General features: G+C 34.7%; 1 protein-coding gene across 1 annotated transcript in view; it reads right to left on the bottom strand.

The window, feature by feature from the left end:
* LOC123662969 (multidrug resistance protein homolog 49-like) overlaps nt 1–14257 on the bottom strand; it is a 37683-nt gene extending 23426 nt beyond the window's left edge. Inside the window, exon 1 of the mRNA XM_045597735.1 lies at nt 14016–14257. The gene's annotated coding sequence lies outside the window, so the exon portion shown is untranslated. The remainder of the gene's footprint in view (nt 1–14015) is intronic.
* Between the last annotated feature and the right edge of the window lie 2570 nt (nt 14258–16827).

The raw sequence follows: 16827 nt of genomic DNA on the forward strand, positions 1-16827 counted from the left end.
TCAGGGTTTGGGGTCGGCTTCGCGCCCTGAGTCTGGGGGTAATATATGTATTTATTTATACTAGTGGTCGCCTAGAGGTCGAGGATCGAGAATCATTAAAAATTTAAATTGATGAAGACCAAAAAATAATAAGAGAAAAGAACCTTTTTAAAAAAAATTCAATTCGACTAAAGACTTGGACAATCAATTATGCGTTTGGTGTCAAATACATGGTAGTGTATGTAATGTTTTTTTTATAAATTTAATGTATATTTTATGAATAGTTTTAAAAAACTTTTTTATAGTTGTGCAAATTATTCGCACGGGTATTGCTAGTATATTCAATATATTTATATATATTTCTGTTCTAAAATGAATGTCTAAAACATATGTTTGTATCACATACTTAATATTATAATAGGCAAAAACCATATCGTAGTGTGAAGAATGTTTGAAATCGTTTAATATTATTAACATCTATAGTACTTATTTATAATTAATTCGTAAAGGAAATACATCACATACCAAGTATTACCTATTTCCTTTATGAATCGTTATATATTTATTCACATGTAGTGAGTATGATAATGTAATTTGCATAACATAATTAACCCAAGTGAATCTATATAAATAAATAAACAAAAAACTCGTTGTTTGCTGCTACGTTCATACAGAAATTATCATATTATCCCATAACTATGTCATGCTACCAATAGTACTAAATTTTTCCTTTTATTTTCGGATTAAATGTTCCAATTGGTAGTTTGTCTACATAGTAGAAGATCCGAAGCAGAGATGACCTTCACCAATTATCTTATATTTATTTTAGTATATACGGAATATAATCGCGAAAGGGTTGACTGAAAAATTATGGCTAGACTATATTAACTTAAAAATATAAAAGAAATACTTTTATTTAAAAATGCACCCACAAGTATAGAGAATAAATTTGATACTACCGACAGTATGAAGCCTGTACAAAATACAAAACGTTGAGTTGTTTATTATTTTCCTGGTATAACTAATGGGTAGCAGGTATAAGCCGGTGTAATAATATATATTGTTCTAGTTACTTTCACCCACGTGTTTAATAAATAAATCTTACATCAAAATGAGCGCTGTTTCATTGCGAATATGAAAACATAGGGTTGTCTGTTAAAAGCCTATTTTATATATTAGCGCGATCGACCAAACAAACCTTTTAGTTAGTTACATTATATTATTATAGGTTATATAAAATTCAGTTTTAATATACCTTGCAGAGTATACAGCGCAATTCTGCACTAATAAATTAAAAAAAAAACAACCTTGGTAAGGAAAAATAACTATAAATAATATTCACATACCTATTCTGCTGTATTACTATTTTTTGGATAAGTTTTGCCAAAAAATCCTGTCGTTTTTTAGCTATAAGAGAACAAAATGATGCTTTTCAATTTTTCATTCTTCATCTCTCTACTTATCCCATTTTTTTATCACAAGGGAATGGATCAGAAATACCTTTTTTCATAACTTTTACTTTTAAATAATTGTTCAATATTTTAAATTCTCCGTTGTAATCAGTCTTTTACTTTGAATAGATAATAATAAAAGGTATAAAGGCATTACTTGAACCACACAGAGAATAGCAGTCTAGTTTAAAAATTTACTGATTTTTTACTTTGATAAATTGATTTGTTTTTTATGCTTTTTGTGTGCTTGGGAGATGTAGTGAATATTAAATATTTCATGGCTGAAAAATAACTATTTTTGATAAATAACATATATATACCATGACGATATAAATATTGATATATTTTTTAATTGTAATCATAAAATATATGTATTGGTGTCAACTTTTTAATTTTGGTCAAAGGCAGTTACTGAAGTTTACTGCCGTTCACCTAAGTACGGCAATTTTTTTTTTTTTTTTGTATCATGATATCTTGTTTTATAAGTAAAAAATATGTGGTGTGTTATTAATCTAAGCTTCTATTGTGCAAAATATTATTCGCATTAGTAATATAATAGCATCAATTAAAAGTATGTATCATTAACTTACCATTAAATAAAACATAAACTCGTCATCCTATATTCGACGTCACGTATATAATAATATATATTGTTTTATAGCTAATTTTTCTTTTTACATGTGAGATTATAATTTTATTTATAAATGTTTACAAAGAAGTATTACTGTCTTAAAACTGTGCGTAAGCGACCTTTGATTGAAATTGTCAGTCTATGTCTAAACCTTATTGTTCTCATTTTATACTTTTTCATACAACAGATATAATAGAAACTTCTTTGTCCTTCTTTTTGTGTCTTTTTATAAAATAGTAAAACATATAAATATGTATTTATTCTTATTTTCTATTCTTATCTATCAGTTACATTCATTTTACGTTTTACTAATTGGTATGTTTTTTATTCGTGTAATTTGAGATGTGGTAAATTAAAAAGCGAGGTAGAAAGCAAGAGTAAATCTTACGCAAATTCTGGAGGACCAGCTCCACGCCACTGGGGAAGAGCTTCAACTTTACAAAAGATTACAAAAAGTAACAAATTATACTACTTTCTATTGTATTGTGTTCCAGTGTTGAATAACATAGCTAGAGCTTCCGGGGACGCGCTGTGTTGATAGAGATAGTAGAGCCGGCAACACACTTGCGATGCTCCTAGTATTAGAAGCGTTTATAGGCTACGGTAGCCACATACCACTAGGCGGCCTGTAGGTACACTTGTTGGCCACCTTAAATGCTTAAAAAATATCACGTAGGTATATCCAATCATGAGCCCGGTTATCCGGGTAGAAAAAATCCGGTGTAATTTGAGTTAGACTCGATTAACTACTAATTTGTTTAGAATTTATTTTATATAGTTACATAAACCGCCTAAGGTTTAAGCTCTAAACTATTATTATATTAGTATTCAATATTGTTAGCTGTCAGTTGTTTCTTCTAAATTATTGTTTTTTCTTGAACACAATAGTTTAAAATTCACTAACGAAGCTTCGACTAGCTTCGCACTATAGGAATGTTTTCTGATAATTGAACTTGGAAATAATCAGCTACAATGAATAACATTTAGTACGGAATAACAAACAATATTATATTATTTGTTTTATTTTTCTTTATTGTATACCTACACACTATACTTTCTTGCACATACCAAGGTTGGCTGGTAGAAAATACATTAGGGTTAAGCCCGCCTTTTGTACACACTTGTATTAGTGTATTTATTGTACAATTAAGAATTTAAATAAATAAATAAATAAAAATGGTTTTTATCAAAAATAGTATTTTTAAAATAATAAAAGATAGCAGTTTAGATGTAGATTAAAAAAGTTAATCTTAAAATGCTTAGCGAACATCGATTGATAGTACTCGTTGTTCGTAGTTTTGTACTACTGCATTGCGACGCGACACCTCACGTGCGGCGTTACAATGATTTCAATGTTTTAGCCGACCGAGTAAAATGAAAGTCATGCTTTTTATCAATGTAGTGCTGAATGTTCGTCTTACTTTATCTAGTTTCCTTTTTTTATTAACTGTTAATGATGTTCGGTAATAGGTAGAGGTTCTTATTACCTTTAGATAATAATAAAATATATAAATATTCTTAGCGTACACAGTCATATCGAGACCGGTATCGGTCGATGGTATCCTTCTAGAAGTTGTTCAGGATTATATTTATCTAAGCTATACCATCCAACTAGGCCACAACAACTTCGAGAAAGAGTTCGATGGGAGAATCCGATTGGGCTGGGCGGCGTTTGGCAGGTTTCGTCAAATCTTCACTTCGAAGATTCCGCAATACCTGTGTTAACATACGTAGGAGCGTAAGAAGCCGAGACGTGGAAGTTTAAAGGCGCTCAACGTGGAATAAAACGGGCTATGTTTCTGGTTCTCTCAAAGATAGGATTAGCAACGGGACTATCCGCGAGAAAACAAAAGTAACCCATATAGCCACCAGAATTAGCAAGTTAAAGTAATGGTAAAAATTAAGTTTTATTTTGAATAACAGACTAGTTTAATTTTTATTTAATTAGGTACGCACTAATAATTAATGAAAATTTTAAAATGTGTTTCAATCAAAAGATAAATAAAAATACTAACGACTTAAATTTAAACTTTATAAATTCCAGTTTTTAGTTAGAACCGGCTATAAATTCATCAAGTTAATTGAATTTAACACAATAGCTATAAACTTGTGAGTTTATGCCATCCGAGTTGAAAGCTTTTGATGCGCTTCCCGTCAGACAAAACAACGGGTAATGTTAGTAAGGTCAAAACCAAGGCGAGGTTTCAAAAACAGAAATTTAACTAAAAAAGTCTAATGATGCATAAACACGCCATATTATAATCACTTTTTCATTTATAGTCTTTTTAATGTATAACATTAGACAGTTTTGTTGCATATAATGTGCTTACTTAAATTGTCGAGACTACAAGAAGGCAGCGCGGCTGGCCTAGGTCGGACTCGACCTCGTGATCAGCCGCATAAAAAGTTTGGGGCTTCTTGTCAGAATTAACAAGACCTAAGCCCTTCTCTTCCGCGGGACTGGACGCAAGGGACCCACCGGGGGCTACTCTGCAGATCGGAGAGGGGAGGGTCAGGATGACTCCACAAATCAAATATCTGGGGCTCATCCTTGACGGAGAGTGGACCTTCGGCCCACACTGTAGGTGGCGAGTGCACTGGGCAGACTCCTTCCGAACCTCGGAGGACCCAGAGCCGCCTGCAGGCACCAATATTTCGGAATCTGCTGGAGTATGGCGACGTACGGTGCCCCAGTTTAAGCGGATCGCCTCACTGCGAGGAATAAGGCCGCGTTGCGATCTGCGTAGAGGATAATCGCGGTGCGGGTGATCCGGGGGTACCATACGGCGCCTAGCTGGCGATCCCCCGTGGGAGCTCGTGGCGGAGGTCCTTGCCGAGACCTAATCATACGTCTTGGGTAGGAGGGCTCTCGGTGAGAACCCCGCGTTGGACAGGATACTACGGGTGCACCGGATGGGGCAAGAAGCGCTAATGTGGAGGTGGTGGGAGGACCTGGCGGAGCAGCCATATGGCACACGCGTAACGGCTGCCTTGCACCCGGTCCTTGCGCGGTGGATGCACCGTAAACGCAAGCTCCTCACCTTCCGTCTGAGGGAGGTTCTCACCGGGCACGGCTGCTTTGGTGACTAGTTGTATCGGACGGCTCACAGGGAGCCGACGACTGGATGTCACAATTGTGGCGCGGCGATGGACTCGGCCCAGCACACCCTCGAGGTGTGCTCGAGATGGGCGGCGCTGCATCGCGATCTGACGACAGTCCTCGGAGGAGACTTGTCACTCCCGAGCGTCATCACTGTGATGGTCGGCGACGATGAGTCCTGGAAGGCGATGGTCTCCTTCTACGATACAGTAATGTCCCAGAAATAGAAAAATAACGAGCAGGTGAGAGAGGAGGCCTCCGTCCGCAGGCTACGAACGGGGGTGCGTAGGAGGCGCTACTTAATGCGCCTCCAGTAACGCCCCTGTCCCGTGTCGAGCTGGGATGGGAACCCGGTCCTGCTAGACACGGCGTCGTCGGGATTGTTCAGAGGTGAACCTGTTAGTCCCCATGGAGGAGAAGTTTAGCCTTTTTACCGAGGCCAGCCTGTCGCTGGAGGGATCTTGTTGCCTGCAGATCCGGGACCATCCAATTAAAGCGGCTGAAGGTTCTCGCAAGGGTTTGGTCGGTATTGCACCCCAAGCGCTGAAGCCGACATACGGTCTAGGAATGAACCGGGCCCAGCCCCGGACCGGGCCGGACCCGGGCGTCCTGGATATCACCCATAAATGGGTTCCCCTGCGATACCAAAAAAATGTGACAATTGCATTAAAAAAATTCTATTCACAGGATAATACACTAGTCTATATTTGTATCTATACAATATTCAAAAGAGAAAAGTTGTGATTTTTTTTGCAATGTAATGTTACTTTATCACTGAATGAAACAGACTATATTTTAATAGAAAAATAAACGGAAAGTCGCGTTGACTTTCCGTTTATTTTTCTGGCGAAGCCGCGAGCAGAAAGCTATTTAAAGGAGAAGATTTCTCGAAAAACAAATATTAAGTAAGTAAGTGAATCATATATATCTGGCGAACTTCGTACCGCCTTATTTTTTTCTTAAATATAATAAGTACACATATCAAAATAAAATATAGCATATCTTTCAAGTTGGATCAAACTGCACACGGTGTGCAAATTCGATTAAATACGGTTAAGTAATCGTAGTTTAGGAGTCCATCGCGGATAAACAAGGTGACGCGTAATTTATATATAATATTAAGATATACGCAACGGTCACCATGGATTGTACCTATTGCGCTGGCGGTTGCGGGTTCGATCCCCGCACATGACAAACATTTGTATTGGCCATACAGGTGTTTGCCGTGGTCTGGGTGTTTGTGCAGTCCTTGTGGGTCTCCCCACCGTGCCTCGGAGAGCACGTTAAGCCGTCGGTCCCGGTTGTTATCATGTACACCTGATAGCGATCGTTAGTCATAGTAGAGAATATATCCGCCAACCCGCATTAGAGCAGCGTGGTCGATTAGGCTCTGATCCTTCTCCTACATGGGGAAAGAGGCTTATGCCCAGTAGTGGGATATTACAGGCTGAAGCGAAGATATATACAAACTTGCTACTATACACGGGCACATTAGTAAAAATAAGATGTGCTAAGAAATAGCACTGTATATAATAGCACTGACAGTAGTCAGTCTTGCTGCTACATACTGTCCGTAGTAGGTAAGTTGTGTCTAAGTATAGTAAGTAAGTATTTAATTATAACAATGAATGTCGATATAATTTAGAAAAGAACTAAGACGATATCAAGAAGAAGGTACGTTATAAATTGACACGAATGCAGCATTCGAAAATTTATGCAAACTTTTAGCACTTTACATCTTAAAACAGTAGTGCCCTTCTAATATGCAAAGATAAGGAATAAGTTATGAGATGAATTATCGACAGTAATAAAGTGATGGGACAGGAAAGTAACGTCGATTGTCTATCTTAAGTTAAATAATAAAAAGTTTGTTTAGGTCTAAATTTTACAAAACAGGATTGGTTTGTTGTTATAATCTCTTTTTCATGTAATAAGCCTTATTTTGTTAAGAAAGGTTGTAGATCTTAGAAAAATATTGAGCTATGATTGCGGGATGTTATTCATAAGGTAGACATATTAACAATTGCGTCACAATATTTTAGAGCACTAAATATATATTTAGTATATTTACAAGAATATCGATTATTTTGATATCGAAGATCTACGTAAAATTGCCGGTGTAGGCTGGATGAAGATTGCGGAAAACCGGGATGTCTGGCGAACTTGGGGAGGGCTAAGTCCAGCAGTGGACTACGATAGGCTGAAGTGATGATGAATGGTGATATAAATAGGAATATTCGCAGTGTAAAAACAAGAAGGAATAACAAAATTGTAGCTCCCAATTTGCGACTGCGAAAACTATCTAAACGTCTCCTTTTTGGTTTATTGTATTCGCATGTATAATAAAATCTAACAAACGACATTGGAACTGTCTGAGAATAAATTAAAAGTTTGTATTAAAAAGAAATAGCTAAAGTTTATTATTTGGTGCAGGGTTACATAGATAACTAGCTGACCCGGCAATCGTTGTCTTGCCACTAAACGCTATTAAAAATAGGGGTTGATGGTAGAGGGTTGAAAATTTAGGGATATATGTATTTTTTAATGTTGTATCATAAAAAAATAGAAATTAAAAATTTTGTCTCATCATTATCATCATTACAAAAAAATTATTATTAATTAAAAATTTTGTCTAAAAAATAAAAAAAAATTTAGGGATGGACTACCCCTAACATTTAGGGGGATGAAAAATAGATGTTGGCCGATTCTCATAGATACCGGATAAGCACAAAAAATTTCATCAAAATCGGTCAAGCCGTTTCGGAGGAGTATGACAACGAAAACTGTGACACGAGAATTTTATATATTAGATAAAGATGTGTGGACTTAGTGACGGTGTATTTCATGCAAGATACTCCCAAAATTGCATAAAAACACAGTTTTTATTTTTTTTAAATACCTGCTGAGTTTATTGCCGGTTCTTCTTTACAGAGTAGGTATGCATTGCGAACTGGCGGTAGCTTCACTTTTCAAAATAATTAAAAATTTAATTTGTAAAATGACGATTCGAATAAGTGCTTTAAAAAAAGCCTTTTTGAATAAAGCATTTTTGTTTTTTTTTTATTTTGATTCGTGGAAGTTTAGCAATAAATAAAATTAATATAAAACAGATGATATCGCGCATCTTACTTTAAATCTAATTTGAAAATAATCTTGTTATTGAGCAGTCTCAGTACCTAGGTACTTAATTTAGCTTAATCAGTTAATTATAAGACTCATAAATAATAACATAATTGTGTACTTCAATTAGTAGATTAGTAGATTTTTAGTATAGGATCCTAAATCCATCAATATAATACATCGTTGTAATTAAGATTATGATCCCGCGAACGACGTAGCGAAGTTTCAGAAAATATACAAAATCAGTTAATAATGAGTTTGTATGTGGTAACTTATATTTTTCTTATGAATACCTAATTATCATAGGCAAAAGAATAGTAAACGCGAATATAATTACATCGCCAGACAGTAGACGTTTTATTTTCGTTAACGAAATTGATTTAGATCAAGGGCCGGTTAGAACTGAATAGGACTTGTTATTGTTGGACATCGTGACAAGCCAAGTGCATTTGCCAGTGCGTCTATGCTATTATTATAATCTGGTTACACTGATTTGAATCTTATGTGGTTATCAAATTATTGTGACGTGTTTAGTCAGGTGTGGGGTTGTGTAACGTCCGTTGACGCTCGCTGTTACGTAAGGTTGTCGTGTCTGAGTGTGACGTCATTGATTTTCTCCTGAGAGTTCTTTTGGCTAAAAGGTCTTGAATTTCGCAAGTATAAGAACAACATAATCGATATTTTAGTCCTAATAGTTTTTACTTGTGTATATTCGGTTTGTTAATAAACGTACAAATTTTTCACCAAAAAGCTACCAATAATTAGACGAAAAGTCAGGATAAAGTTTTTATGAGATTGTTTAAGTGTAGTTGAGGCGATTTTTTCTTATATTCATATTTTGAATGAAACCTTATGTCGTATAAACAAATAGATTAGGTACTATTTTATTTGTAACCTGCATCTAATAATAGGTTAACAGGGCTGGAAATCAGAAGGCTTACAAGTAGGAAGCTAGCGTGAATGTTCCATTATGTGTGCTTTTCCTTAATCTTCAGTTAGAACGCCAACGCGTCTTCAATGGCACATATACTTATATTAATTCATCAACTCTGTTTTATCACATTGGTACGAAAAAATCTTGGTACCTGTGGCAGCGAAAATTAACTGGCTGTCTTATGTTTGTCCTGGCCATTTCATGTACATACTGTGAATTTTGTTTACTTTTTTGTACAACGAACTTAAATTTGGAAAAAAGTACCGAGAGTTTATTTTCTTAGGCTTTTTTTCCGCTCAGCCAACAATAGAGTCTATTAGGTTAAGTAATTTGTTATAATGTTTAATAAAGCCGATGACAATAGATAGGCGATGTCTACGAGACACTAGAGATTAGTGGAAAAAAAATGGTATTTCTAGCATAATACTGGGTACATTAGCTAAGTTTTTAATGTACCTAATATGAATATTATAGCAATATTGGAATTGTTAGCTACCATGACTCTTTTTTTTATTGTAGACTTTTTTGACGAAAAATTTATGATTTTACGTCGTTTAGAGGCGATATAAAGAATGTTAAGGATATAAAAATTAAACATTAGAACATTCAATTATTTATTTAATGACTTATTACATTTATAATGTACTACTAACGTCCCATTGAAGGATAAATGCCTCCTCCTTCTGCCTCTGCCTTCTAGTATATGGATACAGAAGGATCGGATCTTAAATACACCGGACCTGGCGGATTGTTATCAAGTTTCTAGGATATCGGCTGAAATCGAAGCTTTACGTACTCTGGAAGCGCAAAGGACAGTAGAGATTCCATACACATCACGCATAAGAATGCAGTTTAATATAAGTATTTTTACAGGAAAAAAAAATCCTTTTGGCTTCATATTCCGAGTGGACCGAAGTTAATGAGGCTTCGACATCACTACACTTCGTCGGCGTATATTGATAATAATAAAAAAAAACATTATTTTCACATCTTTATTTACAAGACAGTTGACTGACTATGAAGAAAAGTGTTAGATTGTATATAAGCAAAATGCGTAATCTTGTAATTGAAAAGTGATCATTTTCATATATCATCTTACCAACAGATATTTAATAAAAGGTAGCTTACAAATATAACAGGTTAGTACAATATATGTCTATATGCCGTACATAACAAATTGTTACACTAGTATTTAGTAAATATATAAATAAAATATTTAGGTCAAAGTCAAATAATTACTATTTAGTAGGTACGCGTTTTAAAAATAGCGATAGAGAGAAAGATTGACGAACTTCCGTTGGAAGTACGAGTAGGTATATTTCACAAAGTAACTTTGCCGTGAACTACAGATTGGTACAGTTCATTTATTGTTATTTTAAGGGTGCAGATTCGAGTTAAGAGAAGAGTTTTCTTGTAAGAAAAAACGTTAAGAAAAATTATTGATATAAATAATAGAGTAAAAAGAAGTCATGCTAAAAAAAGTTGACAACGATTTATTATATCCCGGACAGTGCCTACAAACTAAAACTTTTGTTTTTCGATTGTACACTTCATATAATTTTATTCAAATATACTTAGAACGCCTAGTGTACTCATAGTTGGTAGTTTTATAATTAAGTATATTTTACAAAAATATATTTTTTTTAAATAATTTTAATAATTTCTCACAAATAGTTACTAGTAGTCATATAAAAAAAAAACAAATAAAAAGAAAAAATATACGAAATCGGATTTTCCTGAGATTATAAGAAAAAGTTTATTAATTGCTTCCACTTTGACGAATGCAAAATTCATGCAGACGAATATAAAAGCTCTCGTTACGATCAAAGACTCTCCTTAATTAAAAAGCTTTTAAATGTTAAGATTGCGACGACGCTTTCGCTGTCATTTGTTCCGTCACCCCAATGCCACCTGTCAGTGACCTCCTCGTGATGCACCCTCGGCAATGGGATGGGCAGCAGTTCCACAGCTTTTAACACTGTGGACTGGGGAGGGTACGTTATGGGTAATTCTCAGGCCCACCAAAGTGGACCCGCAAGCGCATACATGGTAGGCACGAAAGTGCACAAGCCTCTGGCTAACCTTGGACAACCGGGGGCGGGTCTTACCAACAGATCTCCCGGCTCGGATGGGTCATTGAGTCGAGGAGTTGGAGAAGGTAGAGCTACTGCCACAAGTTACTGGGCCGTCCTGGAGCACTGGAAGTGGGTCTTGGAGTGGGAAAGTCACCTCCCAGCTCAGATGCGAAGTCGGTGGTGAGTGTATGGTGGATGGCACGAAGGTGCGGACGGTGATTGTGGTGCGGAGAGAAGGGGGGGAGTTTCGTGACCCCACGCGGAGATGGGGCTGTTCTGTTGACAGCTGCCGCGCTGATCAGCCTAGAGGAGGAAGGCGCGCTTACTATTCGAGTGCGACTTTCAAAGTATTGTCATCACGACGGACTCGCAAGGACAAACGGTGGCGGGATTGCAGAAGTGCTATAGCGTCCCCGCGATCCCACCATAAGTGCAACGAAGGAACACCTCAGGGGTTTTGGTCGGTGCGAGTTCGATATAACCCAACCACAAATAATTAAAGTTTTTTGTAATTTTCTTTTGTCTTGTAATCTTATCCTTTCAACGTTTTGTTGTCTTGTAATCTTATTCTTTTAATGAAACCATGATAGTCTTAATAAAATAATAGATATCGACTCATTTAAATTTTTCTTAAAAGAAAATGCTTACTGAATTTGTCATTTGCATTAAATAATTGCAGTAATTATCCTTAAATGGTAATTTAATTGAATCTAATCGGATGCACTTAGTGTACATGACTTTGATAGTAAAATAATTCGATTGCAATCTTCTGCTCGGCGCCGTGACGACGCGCGACGCCTGGGCGTCGTTTTGCTATGAAAGCCTAACCATAACCTATTGACCTAGTAGCGAACTTATAAAATACATAATTGATTAATTTTTATACATCATACATATTTGTTGTTATCATATTCATTTCATAATTCTGTAGGAGGATACTTTTCTTTAACAGTTATTTATTTATTATACATAGTGTGTATATTAATAACGACTTTCAAAAATTCACAAGTTAGCCAATAGAAACTGATAGTGCATACGTATATCTGAAACCATAATAAAGTTAAACATATTCTACTATAAAAATAGAGTAAAAATCGGTAGAGCAAGATAGCGGTAGAATAAGACATTATAATAAATAGGTACAGTTATATACGATTAATCTCTGAAACTACTCACCCTTTTTTATAAATAAATAATAATAAATAAATAGATATTAACATAATACACACACGTCGTCTGTTCCTAAAGTAAGCAACTTAATGCTTGTGTTATAGATAACAGCCGACTGGCCACATATATATTTTTTTTTCGATAAACATACTTATAAATAATACATATATAAATAAATATATCTATTGCAACCCAAACTGGGGGTGGGAAGCGAACCCACAACCCCCGGAGCAGAAAGCATGGCACTACAAACTGCGCCAACGGGCTTCTTTTACCGATAGGAAGCTACATTATTCTTAAGTGTCGTACACTATATTATATTTCTTTAGTAGTGAGTTTTCACAAAAAAAAACTAATTGTAAAACGAGTTCTAAGAAAAAGGATTATCCGTTAACATTGACGTTATGGTAAGTGATATGTTAATACAACGTAGGTACTAATAAATCTTAGTCTTTAGCAGATCTCAAGGAGTCCGGGACACAACTTATATGGATAAGTAGGAAGTAAGTCACAATATAGTATTCTATATCAAAAACTTGACAATTTGAGAATTTATTTTATGATCGTTATTATTAAGATAGACATATTAATTCTTTTGAATAAAAGTCCGCTTCAGCCTGTAATATCCCACTACTGGTTATAGGCCTCTTTCCCCATGTAGGAGAAGGATCAGAGCTTAATCCACTAAATATAATAATATAATAAAAATAAAAGTCACTTTGTCATAAAGATAAGTATAAAGATAAAGTTTGCTTCAAACAGTATGTTTTTTGGATGCATAGTTTAAGATATACAATGATGACCATTAACGTGAATTATGACTACAGTAAGCGTATTGTATGTAAGTACATTATACTTTTAGGTCGTAAATCTGTTTAGCTGTAGAATGAGTACAGAAACAATAGTAACTTATAGCATGTGCAGTTACTTGGTGAAATTTGTTCCGAAATCATCAACCCATACAGTCTCTACCGGCTGTTGGCAAACTCACCCAGTAACTGTTCTACGACATGCTATTATTTAATTCCCAATTTGGCACTTTCTGTCTGCACCAAATGGCATGAAAGACGCACATACATCTTTTTCAGTATTTATTCTTGACTCAATTTCTGGCGTAAATATGATAATACCTTATTTTACTTAAATTTAATTGTTACTACGTAACACAAGGTTACGTCGTGTCGTAGCGCTACGCGATCTTCTAAAAGTTGTGTATATAAATTTAGATTTATCGAAATGTGTGATATTATTTTACATAGCCATCAGTAACGATAAAAATAAAAAATAGCAGTCATTAAAAGCCTTTTCAAAGTCAAAATGCCTTTTATGTGAGAAAAATATTATTTAGAATTTTGGACCATTGCCAAAATACATATTCGATAGGCTTCACATTTCGCTCTTAACCTTTAGAACAAAAATATGAAAAAATAATGATAATTTATTCGAAGAATGAATAGTAGATAAGTACTATTTTTATTAATACAATAATGAAATTGATTGACATATCGTGTGCAAATAAGTCATTAACACTTTAAATTAAAAAATTGTAACTTACCTAGTATTCTATAAAAATTATTATCCTGAAAACACCGCCTATTTGTTAGCTCCCAAAGAATAACTAAAATTACTTCCTTCATAAGGACACTAAATTTTTAAACTTAAAGCGGACGAAAATGGTGTTGGAAACGCGGGAAATCGTAGAGATATTGCGGACGCAGGACGTCAACCCTGCGCAGATGTTGGCAGCATACTGGGTGGTTTTGGCAATGGAGCGACTTATCTAATGGTAAAGCTCGCTTTAAAAATTATACTACTATACCTATCTGTATCAAGGAAGTTATAATAAAATCTCTCGGCAGCGTTCCATTCAAGAATTTGTCCATTATACACCTATTGTTGCAGATAAGTTGTAGGCGTCGTTTGTTTCTTTTGGAATGTGGATGTAGGTACTTTTAGTTGTTTTAGTTTAAGTAAATGTAAAGTAATTAAAGCCATTCGTTTATGCTCTATTTTGTAAGTAGCTTTTATAATGTTGAGTGTAAAAAAAAAAACAATTCGATTTTAAACTCTAAATTATAATTTTTTTTTAATTTTTTGAGTTTAAAGCGTCTTTTTACTATATTTACATAACTTTTTACTATGTTTTTATAGCTCTCCACACAGATAGTTGCAAGTAGAATAATTGTTACATTTAATATATCAAGCCCCCCACGCTTTAACTCTGATTTGAATTTTTCTCTTCCTAACTTAAATTTTATTATAATTTTATTTTGAAGTAATTAATTATGATTGATTGTTCGATCTTCTACTACTGTAATATAAACTCGTTGTAATTAAAATTATTTTCTACTTTTTAGTTCGATTAGCTATAAAAGCGTGTTTTTTTTTGTTTTTTAAACTATAATTTATTTATTTTTTAATTACTTGCGGACATGTGATAGTGTAGACGCCGCGTTGGCGCAACGGTCACAGCCATGGATTGTACCTGTTGCGCTGGCGGTTGCGGGTTCCATCCCCGCACATAATAAACATTGGCCATACAGGTATTTGCCGTGGTCTGGATGTTTGTGCAGTCCTTGTGGGTCTTCCCACCGTGCTTCAGAGGGCACGTTAAGCCGTCGGTCCCGGTTGTTATCATGTACACCTGATAGCGATCGTTACTCATAGTAGGAATATATCCGTCAACCCGCATTGGAGCAGCGTGGTGGATTAAGCTCAGATCCTTCTCCTACATGGGGAAAAGGGCCTATACCCAGTAGTGGGATATTACAGGCTGAAGCATGTGATAGTATTGAATTGCCTTACGAACTATTTCGTAATCTAGTCAATTCGTCTAAAGATTCACTGTTGCATGGGGTTTTTCCTGTTAACTTAGAGCAATCAAGTTCTTCAATCCGAATAACTATTCCGCGTGGAGCGAAGCCATGAACTGTCAACCGAAGCGGGCGAGAAACAGCTAGTAAGAAATAAATAATGTAAAAAAGCAACAAGCCTGAAAAAGTATTTGCCTCCGTTGTGCTGTGCCGAGTGCCCGAGCGAAAGAGTAGGTCCGAAACTGCAGTCATGCGCAGATCGCGCGCTAGCTTTATCTCTCTTATTTCTTTGCAGAGGATCCACGAAAGAATTTATTAATCCTGGCGGTCCTAATAAGGATATTAGGAAACTTTTATTGAATTATTGCATTGTCATCGGTTCTTGATACGTGTGCAAAGTTTCAAATCAATAAAACTTCTGGAAATTGGTAAAAATTGTGCTCAGATTCCATTACATACATACATACAAACCAAGCTAACAAAAAGCGTGGTAAAAACTGTAATCGTCGCTGTATCATATCTGACTGGACTATCTTTTGAACGGTTTTCTCGATACATAAAACCCGAATAAAAGTGTCAGTTTAGTTCTATCAGGTGAATAATTAGGTGTAGATATTTTTAAATTACGAAAATTGGAGAAGATTGGTGAAATAAGTAGGAGAGGATTCGTATAAGTAACGAAATATTCAGTTATTTGTTATTAGTATATTTTTTTATATTCTAAAACAAATCAATCATTATTCTCAGGGTTATAAAAATCAAAATATTAATAAAACAACAAATACCAGTAGATATTTATTAAGGCTTCATTTTCACTTAATAAATTTACAAAATGACAAGTCAAGAATTAAACAATATTTCAGTGTCAACGGTGCCAAATCAATAATACCTAAACATTTTGCAAAGCCTCATGTAGTTTATAATTTTATTACTTAAATTAACTATAAAAATAATGTAATATTCTTATATTTAACTCATATGTTAAATTCACAATTACATATAGCGTAACACAAACTGTAAATATGACATGATAATTATTATATAGACATTAAACCATCGCCTATACTATACACCAAAAAGGTTTTACATTTAAGCGTAAGTTACACTCATTTCTTATATTGATAATTTAAAAATAAGAAATAAGACTAGTTACATACAAAACTGATAAATGAAATCTGTAATGAAAATCTGTTTTCAATGTGGCGGTTTTAACACGCTACTTAAAATTCATGGATGGTACAAAAAAAAACATATTTTAATAATTGTTCTGACGTAAAGCTGTGTAGTATTATTTATCTATGGTTAAATAAATATCATGTTTTCCTTTGTGGAGACATATTTGCAATTTCGACGTCACTACATTATTCATATATTCACATAATTACTATTAAAAGTAGGACATACTATTTTGACAAATTTATTTTCTTGGTTTCTAAGCTCCATTCTGACGATTTTTTATATGGGCGGTATTACCCTTTTTGCTTAAATTTTGTTCCTTATATTAAAAAAAAATAGGTGGCAATACAAGACAAGCCATTAAAAACTAAGGAATAT

Source organism: Melitaea cinxia, chromosome 19 (assembly GCF_905220565.1).
Source record: "Melitaea cinxia chromosome 19, ilMelCinx1.1, whole genome shotgun sequence".
Classification (NCBI taxonomy): Eukaryota; Metazoa; Arthropoda; class Insecta; order Lepidoptera; family Nymphalidae; genus Melitaea; species Melitaea cinxia.